Source organism: Watersipora subatra, chromosome 5 (assembly GCF_963576615.1).
Source record: "Watersipora subatra chromosome 5, tzWatSuba1.1, whole genome shotgun sequence".
Classification (NCBI taxonomy): Eukaryota; Metazoa; Bryozoa; class Gymnolaemata; order Cheilostomatida; family Watersiporidae; genus Watersipora; species Watersipora subatra.
Genome location: NC_088712.1, coordinates 55,728,200 through 55,743,813, shown reverse-complemented (window position 1 = coordinate 55,743,813; position 15,614 = coordinate 55,728,200). Strand labels below are relative to the sequence as shown.

At 31.9% G+C, this 15,614-nt stretch overlaps 1 long non-coding RNA gene across 1 annotated transcript in view; it reads right to left on the bottom strand.

Annotated features, from left to right (window-relative positions):
• The window catches only part of LOC137397001 (uncharacterized), a 113,127-nt gene that overhangs the window by 4,585 nt on the left and 92,928 nt on the right, over positions 1–15,614 (bottom strand). The window lies entirely within an intron of this gene.

Genomic DNA, 15,614 nt, shown 5'->3' with positions numbered 1-15,614 from the left:
TACTAGTTTTTTTTGTTTCTTGCGGTACATTTTATATATCCAATAATTACTTTGCCATTTTAGTGTTTGTGAAGGAAAAAGCAAAATTAAGGATATCTTTGATGAAAACATATTTTTAATCAATGCAGCTCTGTAGAGGAAATTAGGTGGGCCTTGACAAGACCACCTGAATAAAAAAAGGTAAACCAAAAATCGGCCCAGCCCATTACAGCAATGAAAAGTCGATCGGGACTTTGGGAAGAGCTAGCAACTACATGTCTATAAATACTGGCTGTGCTTTCATTCAGCAAACAGAGACAAAAAGAGACAACGAGAGCGTCAAAACAGACACACACATGCTATTACTTATGATTTATCGATTGATATTTGGGGTAAAAATATATTTCCACTTTTGACAATTGCTAGAGTTATACTGGTGAGGTTAAGTAAAGGGCTAGCTAGAAATCCTTTACAGTTGCTCAGAGTGTTTTCTACTGATACAGTAACACTCCAAACAGTAACAAGTAATACAGTGACACTCAACATAATGGCTAATGATACAATAACACTCAACATAATGGCTAGTGATACAGTAACACTCAAAATAATGGCTAGTAATCAGATTTAGTTTCCTGTTTAACCCTTTTAACCTTAATGGCCGGTATTTCAGTAGGGTGTGTGTGAAACCTTAACAGTCAGAATAATGGCAATTATTTGGCTTTGTTTACAAAGGCTGCTTTTAAGTAACAGAGTAAACCAATCAAATTAATTCTTCTACATGGCATTAGACTAAAATTTTCAACTTCATTTTTAACAGTTTTCAAATATCTTTATCTACTTCTTTCGCTATAATAATAATTTTTATTGAAATGAGATCGCAAAAAAATCAATACAACTTGCTTGTTAGTAGGTCATAGATGACTGTGATGCAAAGGAAGAATTATACGATACTAACAATAAGTTTCCAGTCTATTTTGAGTGATGAAACAATGATGAGCAAGTGCTCAATGGATATGCTATTACAGCAATTATTTATACAAGTTTTTACAATTGTACGAACTTTTGTGTATTCAGCCCAAATAACTGTTAAACACTTTTTTCTGTTTGGTAACAATTGCTGTGGGTTGCTGAATGTTTTTCATTAATGTTTTACCAAATATAATTGTACTACAAGCACATATAGATATATTTAAGAAAAGGTTAAAAACTTCTGATCATTGGAAAAATTGCCCAGGGTTACTGATACACATTGACAAATTTAGCCAGGGTTCGAAGAGTTAAGCAGTGGGTCAGTTGAAAATCTGTAAACTAGCAAAACTATGTAAATGAGTGTAAACATGAGAGCTGTACATTTTGATATGCAATGTAAACATGACCAGCCAAAGCAAAATTGAGTTATGATTTGACAAAAATGATTTTCCATACAAAATGTTTTATATTCATTTCTTAGCAATGCATGAAGCCACTACATAAGTAAAATATTATGTAGTTATGCAGCTGCCAGCATCACCTTTTTGTAAAAGTTTTTCTTGCTAGTACATAAAGAACATATTTTACAGTAAATGCTTCTATAACATGAACTCTTTTTACGTAAATGCTACCTAACATAAAAATTAAATGCACAGTGTAAAATTGGTGCAAGTTTTTAAATTCGATTCCAATAATTAGTCCCGTAGTAATCCTTAAATATTATCAATTCCTTCCTCCCTTATCACACTTTGGAGAGAAACCATTATGAGTCATTCCTATCGTATATAATTACACTAGTAACTAGTAGCCTGTTAGTATAGTGTGCCATGAGAGACTGTCAGATACGATGATAAAACAAAACAAATAAGTAGCTGCAAGTACAAAAAAAACATAAAAAAGGCAATTGATCAGTGCAGGTGTTAGCAAGTCAGTCTACCAAGATGAATGTCACAAATTAGACCCTGGTTAATAGCTACCTTTTATTCTAATCTTTTAACCTGGTTTTGAACGGAAGGAAAAACAGACAGACACAATTATCATCTCAGTAAAAATGTATTTTTATTTTATTTTAGACACATACAATCATTTTTGTTTGCAGTGTAGACTTTGATGTGTTGAAGAAAAAATGAAAAAATAAATTTAGCTAGACATTGAAGATGTTTGCTCTCCTTAATGTGAAATGATCGTAATTATTGACCTTCAACTATGTAAGTGATATTGCTTAAAAAGAAAAGGTGGTCAATACAAACCAATTATACCACAGCCAATGCACAGTCATTAAAACAATAAGTTTACTTATTTCCTTTTTGTAGGGCCAAATGAATGAGTTTAGGAAAATCTTAGAAAAAATGAAACCAGAAATTATAAAAAGGTGCTTCCCAAAGGTTGTAATCTAAAGAAGGACAATCTTAGAGTAGAGCGAGAATTTGGGGTTGTCCGCTCATGCCCTCAAGATTTGGGTTTGATAGACTATATGGCCATCATTTAAATAGTTTACAGGTTTTCATTATAGCTTCCAATTCTCATCTAATTATATTATTATTACTCTTACTCATCTCATTCTATAAACACGATTGTCTACACTTTTTAAAAAAGTGATTCGTTGTACCATATGCTGAATAGAATCACTATTATACATGTGCTCAGTTATAAAAGGTTTAGCTAGATAGGGGTGGGCAAAATATTGTCTGCCCTTTGCCACAGCTAAGGAAAACCCTGGTTTGGACTGTTTACATTTATTTCGCATGTATAACATATACACCGAATAATTTAAACGTTTTTGGAACCTATTATTTATGTTGTGTGAGCATGTACTATGCTCCTACCACATAGAAGCATTATATATTTAGACAGCTGTCAGCAGAATCCAGTTGATAATTTATTTAGATGTATAATATAAAGTCCCTATAATGCAAATGATCTCAGAACCTATTATTTATGTTGTATAAGCATAAACTATGCTCCTAAAACATAGGAGTATTGTGTAGTTAAGCAGCTGTCAGCAGTATCTAGTTGATAATTAACATTACTTTGGTAAGAAATATTTATAGCACTGCGTTCAAATTATTTTACAGTTCATACCATCTGATGTTTTATATTTTATGCTGATCTTATATCAATTCTTATCATAACTTTATATCAGCTGGCTGTTAGTCTCTAGTTAATTCTAGCATGTTAGAACAATTAACTTACCATTAATAGTTGTAATAGAAAATGATGCAGGAGAGCCCACATAAGTTGAAAAGAAGTCAGCATAGCATTTGAAGTCAACACCAAGTAAGTCATCTGATACTGTTCCTGTTGTGGAGAGGATAAATGGAGGAGCAGCAGCTACAGCCGCTTCGCAATAAGCTTCATCTATTGTAGAAAATCCTGGTATTTTCAGAGAATTAGTAGGCCACCATGTATTGTCAATTTTATAAAATTGACATGCAGTAAAATCATTTTTATTGGCAAGATTAACCAGGTAGACATCAACGCAATCTGTATCACCACTAGCAGTACATGTTAGAGTTATCAACTCATCCTTGTAGATTGAAGGGTACCCTGTGGAATCTACAGACAATTCAACTCCACTTCCTGCAAACACAGTCATATCATCATTATATATTGATAAATAAGGGCAACATGAACTGCTTTATTTACATAATAAATGAAAAGGTAAGACAGGAAAGTTTACAACTTATGGCAATCATTGTTCATATCATTGTTATAACAATTTCTTTAATGCATCATATTTATTAACACTTAAATTAATACATAAACAAGGTTCACACAATGCGTATTATGTTTAATATGTTGCATAACTAGTAATCTTTTCAAGTTATACTATCAATAAATTATTTTATTAAATTTATTACTGCTATAATGATGGAATTTAATGAAGGGCGACGGATAATTACTTTATAGTAAAAACAAAGCTACCGGAAGCATTAGATTTATTACTAGCAAGGCTAATAACCACATTATTGTTGTGATCATTTCAATATATATTTTGCTTGCAAAGATGAGACTATAACAGAATAAGTTGACACAAAAAATTAGAACAACTTGGGAAATTTTTTTAATCAAAAAAATGGCATTTTATATATTTTAATAAATTCCTACCTTGAACTCCTGTCAGCAATGTAACAATTACTAGAGGAACATGCCACTGTACTCGCATATCTCTTCTAAAAATACAATAAATTCACTAACTTTTCTTGGATTGTACAACTTTTACTTTGATTTAAGGAATTAGAATACCCACTTTACATTCAGAACTATTTGTATGTAAAATAAATGAAGCAAGACACTAGCCAATGAACTGCAACGAAACTGTTTAATGACAAGCTATACTGAAGTACTTTGTGTTTCCTCACCTAATATATGTTATTATCAGTTATAGTTTTATGAGTAAGAGTTTAAATATTATAGTTTCACTGTGAAGTAGTTGTGAAGCTAAAAAAAGCTCTCTTTTCAGTGGTGACCTGCAACAACTCGGTAATCAATTCAAGTTTATGCGTTGTTCATCACTGTAGTAAGTGTAGATAACTCTGCCATATTTGAAGGCTTCCTTTCAGTCACTCTTATTGTTAATAGTAATCGTATATCTTTGCATATAAACCGGTTCTAGAATGCAAAATTATTACCAAACTTAGGGGTCCGACTTATACGTGAGCAACTCAGATTGAAAGCAATCAGAATGACACTATGCTAACCTAATTTCAACAACTACAACTTAAACTACACTAAGCATGTTAGCTAGTAGCTTTTTGCTGACAGTTGCTTTTGTACAGTAGCAATGGACTGTACTTGAAAAAAGTCACATGTGAAGATTCATTGAAGAAGTGCAACAGAACTGGTGCACACAGCCTTTTTCATCCAGCTTTTATTCTCCCTATAAGAGTGTGTACACCCACATGAAGCAGTTCTCGTCCAATAATCGGACGCTATGACAGCAATAACAGGCATGGTTGATCCGTCATACACAGATTGCTAAGTTTTTAGGAGCACCACATGCAGTCAACAAGATTTTACCAAAAAAATCTCTGATTTACCCATTAACAGAAAATCAAGTGTCACAATGCTTCTTTATTAATGATTACCGCTATTATTAACTTTTTCGTTATCAAATAAATTCATTTATCGAGAAAAATATTCTGTCATAATATTTTTCTATATGCTTTCATAACATTTGATCAAATTAATTAGCATAAAACTTTACATGTACATCATCTGATGCCATAAAAAGGCCACAAATATGCTGCAAGATGAGTTGAGATGCTTTTTGTCTTCTTCATATTAGCATGGTTGACAAGTTGAGTGTTTTCCATTCAGATGATGTGACACTACTAAAAATGGTACTGCCATGGCAGTAGCTGCAGTATAGGATGATACGGCCCTGATAAACATGGTTGACATGTTGAGTGCGTTCCATTCAGATGATTTAGCACTACTATTATATTAGTTTAGTAGCTTACTACCTTAACATTACTATTAACATTTGTAGTCACAATACTGCTATTGCTCATTACATAACTATAAGTTCATTTATCTGCATTTTGTGAAACCTTATAGATGTAATGGGGCTGATCATCGGGAACAATAAATAGCTATAAAAAGTGTATTAGCAAAGTGAAACTAAGTTCTGCGTGAGATGAAAACACGTTTTTCCATTGGCTCAATGCAAACAGATGATTGTTTCCTTTTTATTAAGTTGAGGATAGACTAATTATACAGCTACTCACCAATCAGAAACATTTTGCACTAAGCCTACAAAAATTATTTCATTTCCGCAATGATTTGCTTTTATAAGTTTTTATGGCAAGTTACAATTTATAGGGTGAGCTTAGAAGCAAATTTTTATTAATTCCCTCATGTCAGGGCTGTTTTTCTATGGGTCGGCTTATAAGCAAAATAGGCTTACACGTTGGGATATATGGTACTAGTGTTCTGCTGGAGGAAAGACCTTTAAGTATTGTTCATCATAATGCTAGAATTAGACACTTCATGATATGTCTAAGGAAGAAAATTTCCCTAAAGACGTGTTACCATTCCTGCCTCAAACTCTTTGCCAGGGGTTATCTCCCTTAACATCAGTGTCTTTTCTGACAATCATTAGCAGGGCTCAAACCACCGACCTTCTGATTGGCAGTTCAGACTGCTAACCACAACACTTCAGCTGCTACCTTGAACTAAGAGTAATTTTGGTTATTTAAAGTTGTTGTACTTCCCAACACATGCACCATTGCAGAACCAGAGGAATTTGGACTTGACTTTAAAAAACTTAATCTATTACAGCCAATATGGTGATAACATTAGTAGAAGAGAAACATGAATAAACCTTGCTTTTAATATGATTAGCAATGCCTTTCCATTTACAACAAATTGTAAGGATAAGATTTAACACACTGTGCAGAACTTTGACCACTGTAAAATTAAAATATTACAATGAAATTATTCAGAATTCTTTGAAGCTTTTAAAATTTGTGTAGCAATTTTTGAAAGAGGTCTGCAAAATGTGTAAAAAGGTTTATCAAATTACTTATCAGTTTAATTAAATGCAGATCTACATTCAAAGTTAAACCCTGGCCTGAACCACAGAGGAGGCTGTTACAAAAATAGAATAAGTACACAAAATTACAACAATGTACTTGGTCGGACATTGATTTGACCAATATCTCTGTATGATGTCATGTTGATTGCAATACCAATGAACTCTCTTGACCAAAATGATTTGTTAGTAATTTTCAGAACTTATAACAACTGTCTTTTTGACTAACTCATTATATAATAGCTAGTTCATTTGGCTAACATTTACATCATGTATTTCTTGCAATTCCTTCATCACTAAATCTAGCTAAATCAGGCTAGAAAGAAAAACTGCTGACCCTTTCAGCTGCCTGATTGAAACACGACTAGAAATTTTGGAGCCCTAAAAATCCGGTTATTAGATACTGACAGCAAAATTCAATTAACTTATAAGCTCCCATCATTTGATATGCTCTCATATTTCCTATTCATAGTCTAAGAAAACCTGTTAACCGATGTCTACGAATTATCTATCATTATTTTTATTGCTATCTATCGCTATCTATCAGTTATGTAACACGCCTTTATTAACTTCTACGCCTCGCAGTAGCTTTCCTGTTATATAGCCACTGTCTTTCTGACTATCACTATCCATCTATCAGTTATGTGACACACATTTATTAAGTTTTATGACTCTCAGTAACCTTGGAGTTATCCTCCACATGCTGTTCAGATGTCTTACTAAACTACTCGATTGATGACCTATGAATAAATCCAACAGAACTTTTCAAGAACCATCAAATTTTTTGGTTTACATGTATAAGGTAAGCATTGGCATATTTTTGCCCAAAAATAAGAAGTATTTAAAAAGAGCTGGGACTACTGCATAGCCTTAACTTCGTTTATAACAACTGGTTCGCTAGCAGTCTCAACTGCCAATAAGATCATCATGTGTTTCAATAACACAGCGCTGCAGGTGGTAGCGTGGATCAAATTACACCACCAACTTTGCAAGCATGTGTAGGCTAATTTCACCATTAATGAAAATTACACACTCAACTTTCTCAACACTATCAATGGTGGTTAAAAGATGAAATTAAAACTAAACTACATGTATATACTCAGTGTTGGCCTAGATTACTTACAGTATCAACCTTAAACTTAGCAAACTTATGCTCTTACTCCCGTATAATTTTGTAATTGGGTCAGTTGTGATCACCATTTGGAAACAAATAGGGTTTTATGCTTTGTATTCCCATCAGCATTACGTATAAAAACCATAATAGATTTTAATTTTAATTATATACAACATACACATACTTAATACTCAACTCAATACTTAATCATGTGAAGAGTTTTGCTAAAAATACGATGTGAATGTGTTTATAGTGAAATACAAAAGGTGCTACTGTATTCAATACTGTAGATTACAGACTAACCGCAATTTCACTGTTTTCATCACTCTGCAGTAGGCAAACCCCCACTAGTCTAATTCTGCTTAATGCTCATTAGAAACTAGTTGTACTGCACATATACTGTATACTGCATACTGTATACTGCGCAGTAGAAAAATTACAGTGTATTTACTATGCATACTGCATAGCTGTTGCATGCTTACAACTGCTACTGCACTGTTACTTCAACTAAATTGACAATTGGACCAAAATTTAATGAAGCTACATGTACTCTACATCAAGGAGTGCTCTCATGCATTCTACATCAAGGAGTGTTCTCATGCATTCTACATCAAGGATGCTTATTGGCAACTATGATCTTTTTCGAAATAGTCACAGTAGTGATTATAAGATCTTAGCGTCTTTAATAAATATGTGAATCAGTAAATTTGTATCTAGCAAGTTTGGGTTTATGAAATTAATTGAATTGAAGCCTTTATATAGTCATTGAAAGTTAAAAATAAATAACAGCAGCTTGCAATAGAAACAAAAAAGCTTGAATTTTAGATTATATGAGTTAGTAATGACACATCTTTGCTAATTACTGGTACGTCAGGTCTCTCTGCATCGAAATTGAAAAGCCTGTTCAATTAAATACCTTTTTAATTACCTTTTTTATGAGAGTATTACTATGAGACTCTTTACTGTAGCTGTCTTTGTACAGTAATTTGACTGAAAACGAGAGTGAATTGTAGACAGTTTAAATATAAAGAATGAATGGTAGGCATTGTGAGGAAGCGAAATGACTAAAATGTGTATTGATAGACCACCATGCTACTCTTCAGTATCTCTGACTAATCACTAAAATTGTGGTTTGGCAAAAAACAATACAAATAAACAGCGGTAAATTGCACACATTGGTTTTTTGTGAGATCTGCTTGTGGTTCCAAGTCAAGTCAGTAATAATAACACTTTTATGAGAAGTGAGCCAGTAACATAGCTTGAGGTAAGGAATATGAAGAGCGCCGAGCCTGTCTGATTGCAAATGTATGGACAATCTGTCCCAGTTTAGATTGAGCCATTCAGCAGCAGTAATGATCTGTTATGACAAGGATCACTGTCTCTCACTACAGCTATATCAAGTCTCTATAATACATGAACCAGCCTAAAAGCTTCAAGTATACTTAGCTTAAAACAACAAAGTATTACTTTAAAAAGTGCTTTAATAAACTTAAAGAGAGATGGCATTAGGTGTACATGTATATGTGTATTAAATAAGCATGTTTATTATATGTTTAGGTATATTATATGTATATTATATGTACTGTAAAAGTGTATTAGATTTATATGTGTGTTAGATGTATGTGTATTAGATGTGTACATGTGTTATATGTACATGAGCATTAGATGGTTATGTGTATTATATGTATATGCGTATTAGATATGTATGTGCATTAGATGTATGCTTGTATTATATATATATTTGTATTAGATGTATATGTGTATCAGATGTATGTGTATTAAATGTATATGTGTATTATGTGTACCGTAAAACATCTAAGTGAACGCCATGGCGCTGTATTTTTCAACCCTTCTTCTATAGTGGTAGTCCATTGGAGGAGACGATCGAGTAGAAGCTGGCGTCATATTTTTCAAATGATTCGTCAAAATTTTGGAAAGATAATTTAGCCCTTTTACGGGTGAAAAGAATTTTGCCTATATTTTGCCCTCTTTTTTCCAGTGTAGTGATTTAAACCCTTTGAGTGCAATAAATCTGCTAACTTACCCCAACTTGTCAAAAGATCTCTTAATAATTATGCATTGGGAAGCCAATAAATATCTGTACCACTTGATATCTACTGCTTGCAATTAATCTGCAATGATATTATAGCTTCTGTCCTGCTTTGAAATTTGTTGAAGCTTTCAATTTTTATTTCATTCTAATTTTAAAGACATTTTTTATTTTATATTTCTATTTAACAGTGTTGCATGAAAGCTCATTGCACTCATTAAAACATTTGATTCAGTTTGCAGTCAAAACTAGTTTTTTATGTGCAATAGAAGAGGAGTTATGAGCGTCAATCAATTGTAAGATCAAATTACCGCACTGATGTTATTAAATAATTTGCTATAAATCTGCAAATTTATTAGTTATATAATAATAATCTATCAAATGCTACAAATATATATTTATAAACAAGTGAAGTAAACGAACCATATTTATATTACATGCAGAAACAAAAATTATCCTTTTTAAAACAAAAATATTTGCATTGTTTTCTTGGATACCTGCGCTCTGACTGTTGCTTTCGATGGAACAAACATATTCTGATTGTCCAATACTTTCCACAATGTTTTCTAACCTTAACTCTTTTTTTCTGCACTGTAAAAATAGTCAATATTAGCGTCTAAACCATTTTTTGGCAGAACAAAACTTACACGTTGCATTTAGAACGAATGCAACGTGTAAATGTTTTGCTTACTAAATGTAACCTTTGGCCTAAACTAGTCGTCTATCTACCATCATAATTGTAACCATTTTTGTATACATGTACTTCAGAGTATCAAGACCACATTAAACATGAAACTTCTATTAGCCCGCAACAGTTAATGATTATTTTTATGGTGCTGCTTTCAAAATTTTAACAGAACAAGCAAAAATCTTTGGAGTTGGACAACAAGAGAATTGATTGTTATGAATGTAAATGATTAATTATTAATACGATTTTGTGAAAATTTTTTATTAATCATTTGATTTTATGAGTTCATAAAGGTTGAAGTTTGTCAAAGTGGCGGTCAAATGGAAGTTGCAGTCTACTTTTCAACCTTTCTCTCATAGTAAGGGTCAAATAAGGTTGGCATTCAAATAGAGGTGGTATTCTATTCGAGGTTTTATGGTATATGTGTATTAGATGCGTATGCGTATTAAGTGCCCATGTGTATTAGATGTATATGTCTATTAGATGTATATGTGTATTAGATGTATATGTGGGTTAGATGTGAAAGTGTATTAGATGTATGTGTATTAGATATATATGTGTATTAGATGTATGTGTGTATTATATGTATTTGTGTATTAGATGTATTTGAATTAGATATATGTGTGTAATATCTGTTTGTGTATTAGTTGTATATGTGTATTAAATGTATATGTGTATTAAATGCGCATGTGTATTAGATACATATGTGTATTAGATGTATGTGTGTTTGACATATATGTGCCACTCTTTACTGCCTACTCGGTATTTCTCTACATATATCGGATTGAATTCACATTAAGCTGTGTAAATCTCTAGAAAATAAAAGATTTTTTAAAGGCAAAAGCATGTTCCCAGTTTAAACACTATTGTGTACAAACCGCATAATTTACCAAAGCTTGTGAATTAATTTTAGCTAAAATTAATATTCATTCTAATGTTTGTAGCAACTTGTATGTATTATCAAGTCAATATGCAAAGTCAACTTATGTAACTTTTAAATTATCTTCTTTCATTGTGAATAAAAAAAATTAAACTTTACATTTTTGTATTCTCTGAATTTTTTTTTTACTAGAAATATCTACTAGCCCTCTTTCAACCATAAGATGTTCTAAGAACACTATGATTTATGAGCCCTTCTTTAAATTTCAAATCTGCCGGTTTTCTTTGGCCTTACATCATCAAATGAAATACTATTTGGTTTCAACTCTTGTTTATAACTGTTTATATGTATTCAATAATTTTTGTTGCGGTCATTTCAGGTAGAAAATAATTCTTGGTGGACAATATTTATATGTTTTTTCAATGTTAAAAGACTCAAACATGAATTATAAAATTTTAGTGTTTGTATTAAATCGGTAAATCACCAAGTTTGTATCCAGAAGTTTTAAATATATGTCTGAAAGCGGTTAATCCTGTAATCACCAGAGCTAAAGTGTTACTTTAAACTGTATAAGAGATCTATTTTACTGTATGTAATCAAACTGTAGATACTTTAACATTTTTACACATCTGGAGCATATGACCTTATATACAATTGGGTTAAAATCTATTCTGTAGAATATCAATCAGGTGCACAGTGTATGATTCTTAAATTAGCTTAAAATATACAGATAATTAACAATATATAAGAACATACATGTATCTGGGTTGAGTTGGTATAATAAAGATGGTAGAAGAGCAGTTACGAAGTATCACCAACTATACAAAAGTATATTTTTACTCACCTATACTCTGTAATATGCAGTGATAAGCTGCGGTAAACTGATATGATGCGATATGCTGTAGTAAGCTGTGATATACATAGGTATACCAAAGAGAGAGAACTTTCTTGAAGCGCAGTCAAGAAACGATAGCAAAGGCCTAACCCTTACTGACATTAGTGAATGCAAGGAGTGTAGCTAACCAGGGGAGGATAAAGGGAGAAAACTTTTAAAGTTAAATGAAATGGCTAGATTAATCTTTTTTCTTATAAAATAAAAATTATTTTGATAATCTTTAAAGCTGCAGAAAACGATATTTCATCAACTTAATAATTTTTATAAAGAGCAGTTTTTAAAATTAGTAGAGCGTGTTCGCTTGCTGGCTTTGGTAGTGTTCTTGAATGTATATCAGTTAAAGCCTACATTTGTGGAGCAGCTCATGTTTGTCTCATGTTATGATCATGATAAATATAAACTACACTAAGTTTACGATCCATTGGAGTGCAGTAGCAAAACTTATAATTAAATCTACTCCTGTAACCCAATTTGTTTGCCAACCAATCTAACTTTTTTAAAGACTCACCTAGTTTAGTTTTTTATCACAATTCTACTAGCTAACCTACACTAGTCTTAAATGGTTTATTGCCAATTTTCATTGTTGATTTGGCACAATAAGATAAAATAGGCAGAGAAGTAATCATTTAAAGAACATAATTTATGTAGTTTTTTAAAAGGTAGGGAAATATGGCCTAAGGTAAGGAATCTATTATAATTACTAATCTACTATACTAAATTACTAATCTAAATAATTAAATAAATAAAATAATAAAATTAAAATAAAATTAAATAATCTAAATAATAAATTACTAATCTACTATAATTGCAAAAATTGCATTAGGCTATAATAACCTAAAGCAATTTTTGCTTTTTTGAATAAATTTAAAGCAGTTGAGAGCAAATTGTCAATTGTCAGAAGTTTCTGCACAGGTTAATACAAAATTCTTTGATGCAAAACTGTATTTTATCTGATGGAGTAAGGGATCAAACAAAAATGCAGATATAAAATTAATGAATTGTTCTTAGAGCAAAGTATTTCTAGAGTTGCTTTTAGCTAAAAAGAAAGTTAATAAATAAGCTCCTTAGGCACAGTTAGAATTCACCTAAAATCAAAATATAAACATTTATGTGCTTTTAATCACCATGAAATAGTTAATGTAAAATTTAATTCAATTGAATCAGCAAAATATCAACAGATTACCATTATATTTAATTTATCCATATAGCTGGCATCACTAGAAGAGTTGCTACAATTCACAGCAACTATTGAATCAGGCTAAAATTCAATAGCAAATCTTATAAAGTACATCATTTTTACACAATAAAATGTGAACTGTGAACACGTGGTCTTTAGAAATAGCGATCTGAAATCTAAAGCATCTCGCAGCATCAATATTAAATCCCTCACATGTCTGTAGATTAATAGCTATTAGGCAGTAAAAATTGACACAATTACATTTAATACACATGGTTGTACTCACTAAAAGACTAGCCATGGTTCTCTAGCAACCTCATCAACAGAAGGTCACGAAAAGGTAATTTTATAGCAAAGGGTCACTAAAGTGTAAGCTTTTATCAAGCGGTCATGAAGGTGTGTGTTGATATTATAAGGTCATGTAAATGTCTGCTTTTAGCTGGTGTTAAATAAAGCTATATATAAGGTATCATCAGTTGTCTTTGTTTTCTTCTTAGATTTAACACCTTTCTTTCTGTTGGAGTTTAGTAAGCTACCTTTTAAAGTCACACTTAGTCGTTCCATGCTAGGTAGACTTAGATATTGAAAGATGCCTTTGTATATAATACTATTGATATTAATATCTCCATACAGAAAGACAGTGGTCACCGGCATAAAAGATCATTACTGCTTCTGTACGGTCATTTAAAACTGGGACAGATTGTCCATACGTTTACAATCAGATTGGCTCTATGCTCTCCGCAATCCTTACCTCAAGCTCTGTTACTGACTCATGTCTCATTAAAGATTCATTATTACTGACTTTAGAGAGAACCACAAGCATGCCTCCGCAAAAAGTCAATGAGTGCAATTTATAGCTGTTTATTTGTATTGCTTTTTTGTCCAACCACAATTTTAGTGATTAGTGAGAGATACTGGAAAGTAGCACAGTGGTCTATCAATACACTTTTTAGTCAATTCGCCTTCTCACAATGCCTACCATTTATCTTCATTCTTCATATTTAGACTGTCTGCAATTCATTCTCATTCTAAGTCAAATTACTGTACAAAGTCTAATCTGCAAGACAGCTGTAACAGTAAACAGTCTCTTAGTAAAACTCTCAAAAACTTGGTAACTGTATAGGTATTTAAATTACCATGCATCTCTATGTCAATGCAGAGAAACCTGAAGTACCAGTGACCAACAAATAAGTGTGATTACTAACTCACATAATCTTGAATTCAAGCTGCTTTGTTTCCATTGCAAGCTACTTTTATTTATTGTTTATTTTCAATGATTATAAAAAGGCTTCAGTTCAATGACTATAATATAGTTATTGAAAGTAGCCTTTTTAAATTCAAGAAATTGATTGAATATATATATATATATATTTAACTAATTTCTTGAACAAAAATTTTTGTTATACTGTATTCAGTTGATCTTTATGGAGTAAATATTATTTGGTCGAATGATTATAGCTATTCAAAGATTGCAAGAAAGCTTTTACAATGACAATTGGTTAAAGATGTGGTTGCGTCAAATTTGAGTTGATTTTAAAAGAAAGCATTTTTTTGTCGATCAGTTGATATGTTGTTTGTTGTGTTAGGCAACCTCATTGTCAAGATATTTGAAGATTAAAATCGAAAAAAGTTGATCGTGGTGAAACACTCAGGCCAAAAAAACATGCCCATACTTGCCCAAATGATGTAATGAGTGATACAACCGGTCTCTATCTCTCGTATTCACATCGGCTATTGCAATAAAAGTCTAGTCGTATGCCGCTCTATTGACATAAATCTTATTTTGCATTTGCTCATGTTGGCTAGAATGAAATTTTAAATCTAGCTACAAATACATTATTATGAATGTCTCAAACGCCTCAAATAAGAAAAATTTTAAACTTGTCATATTAGCTTTCTCTAAATGCTGTGTAAACATCTCAGTACCGACTACGATTCTGCTGGTCTATGGGAGGGCCTAATTAGGTCCTCGAGTTAATTTATTTCATCGCAGACTCTGTATCAGCTAAGTTCCCAGTTACTACTCACATCGGAAACTAGCTACTAAACTAAATAAGCAAGCTGCCATCTTTGAAAATAATATCTTCGAATATATGGTGAAGGCAATTGCATTCCAAAAAGTATGTATAGTCAACGTTATCTAGTCATTATCATCTAGTCTCATCAATTTGTAGAAAAATTTGCTAGTCACATTCAATTAGTTAATTCAAGTACAAAAGGAATGGTTTTATGAGTTGACCGAAATAGTGAATGCAAAACAACATCAATTTTGTTGAAATAAATTAACCCACCTATTCTGGCAAAGGATTACCAAAGCCATTTTTGC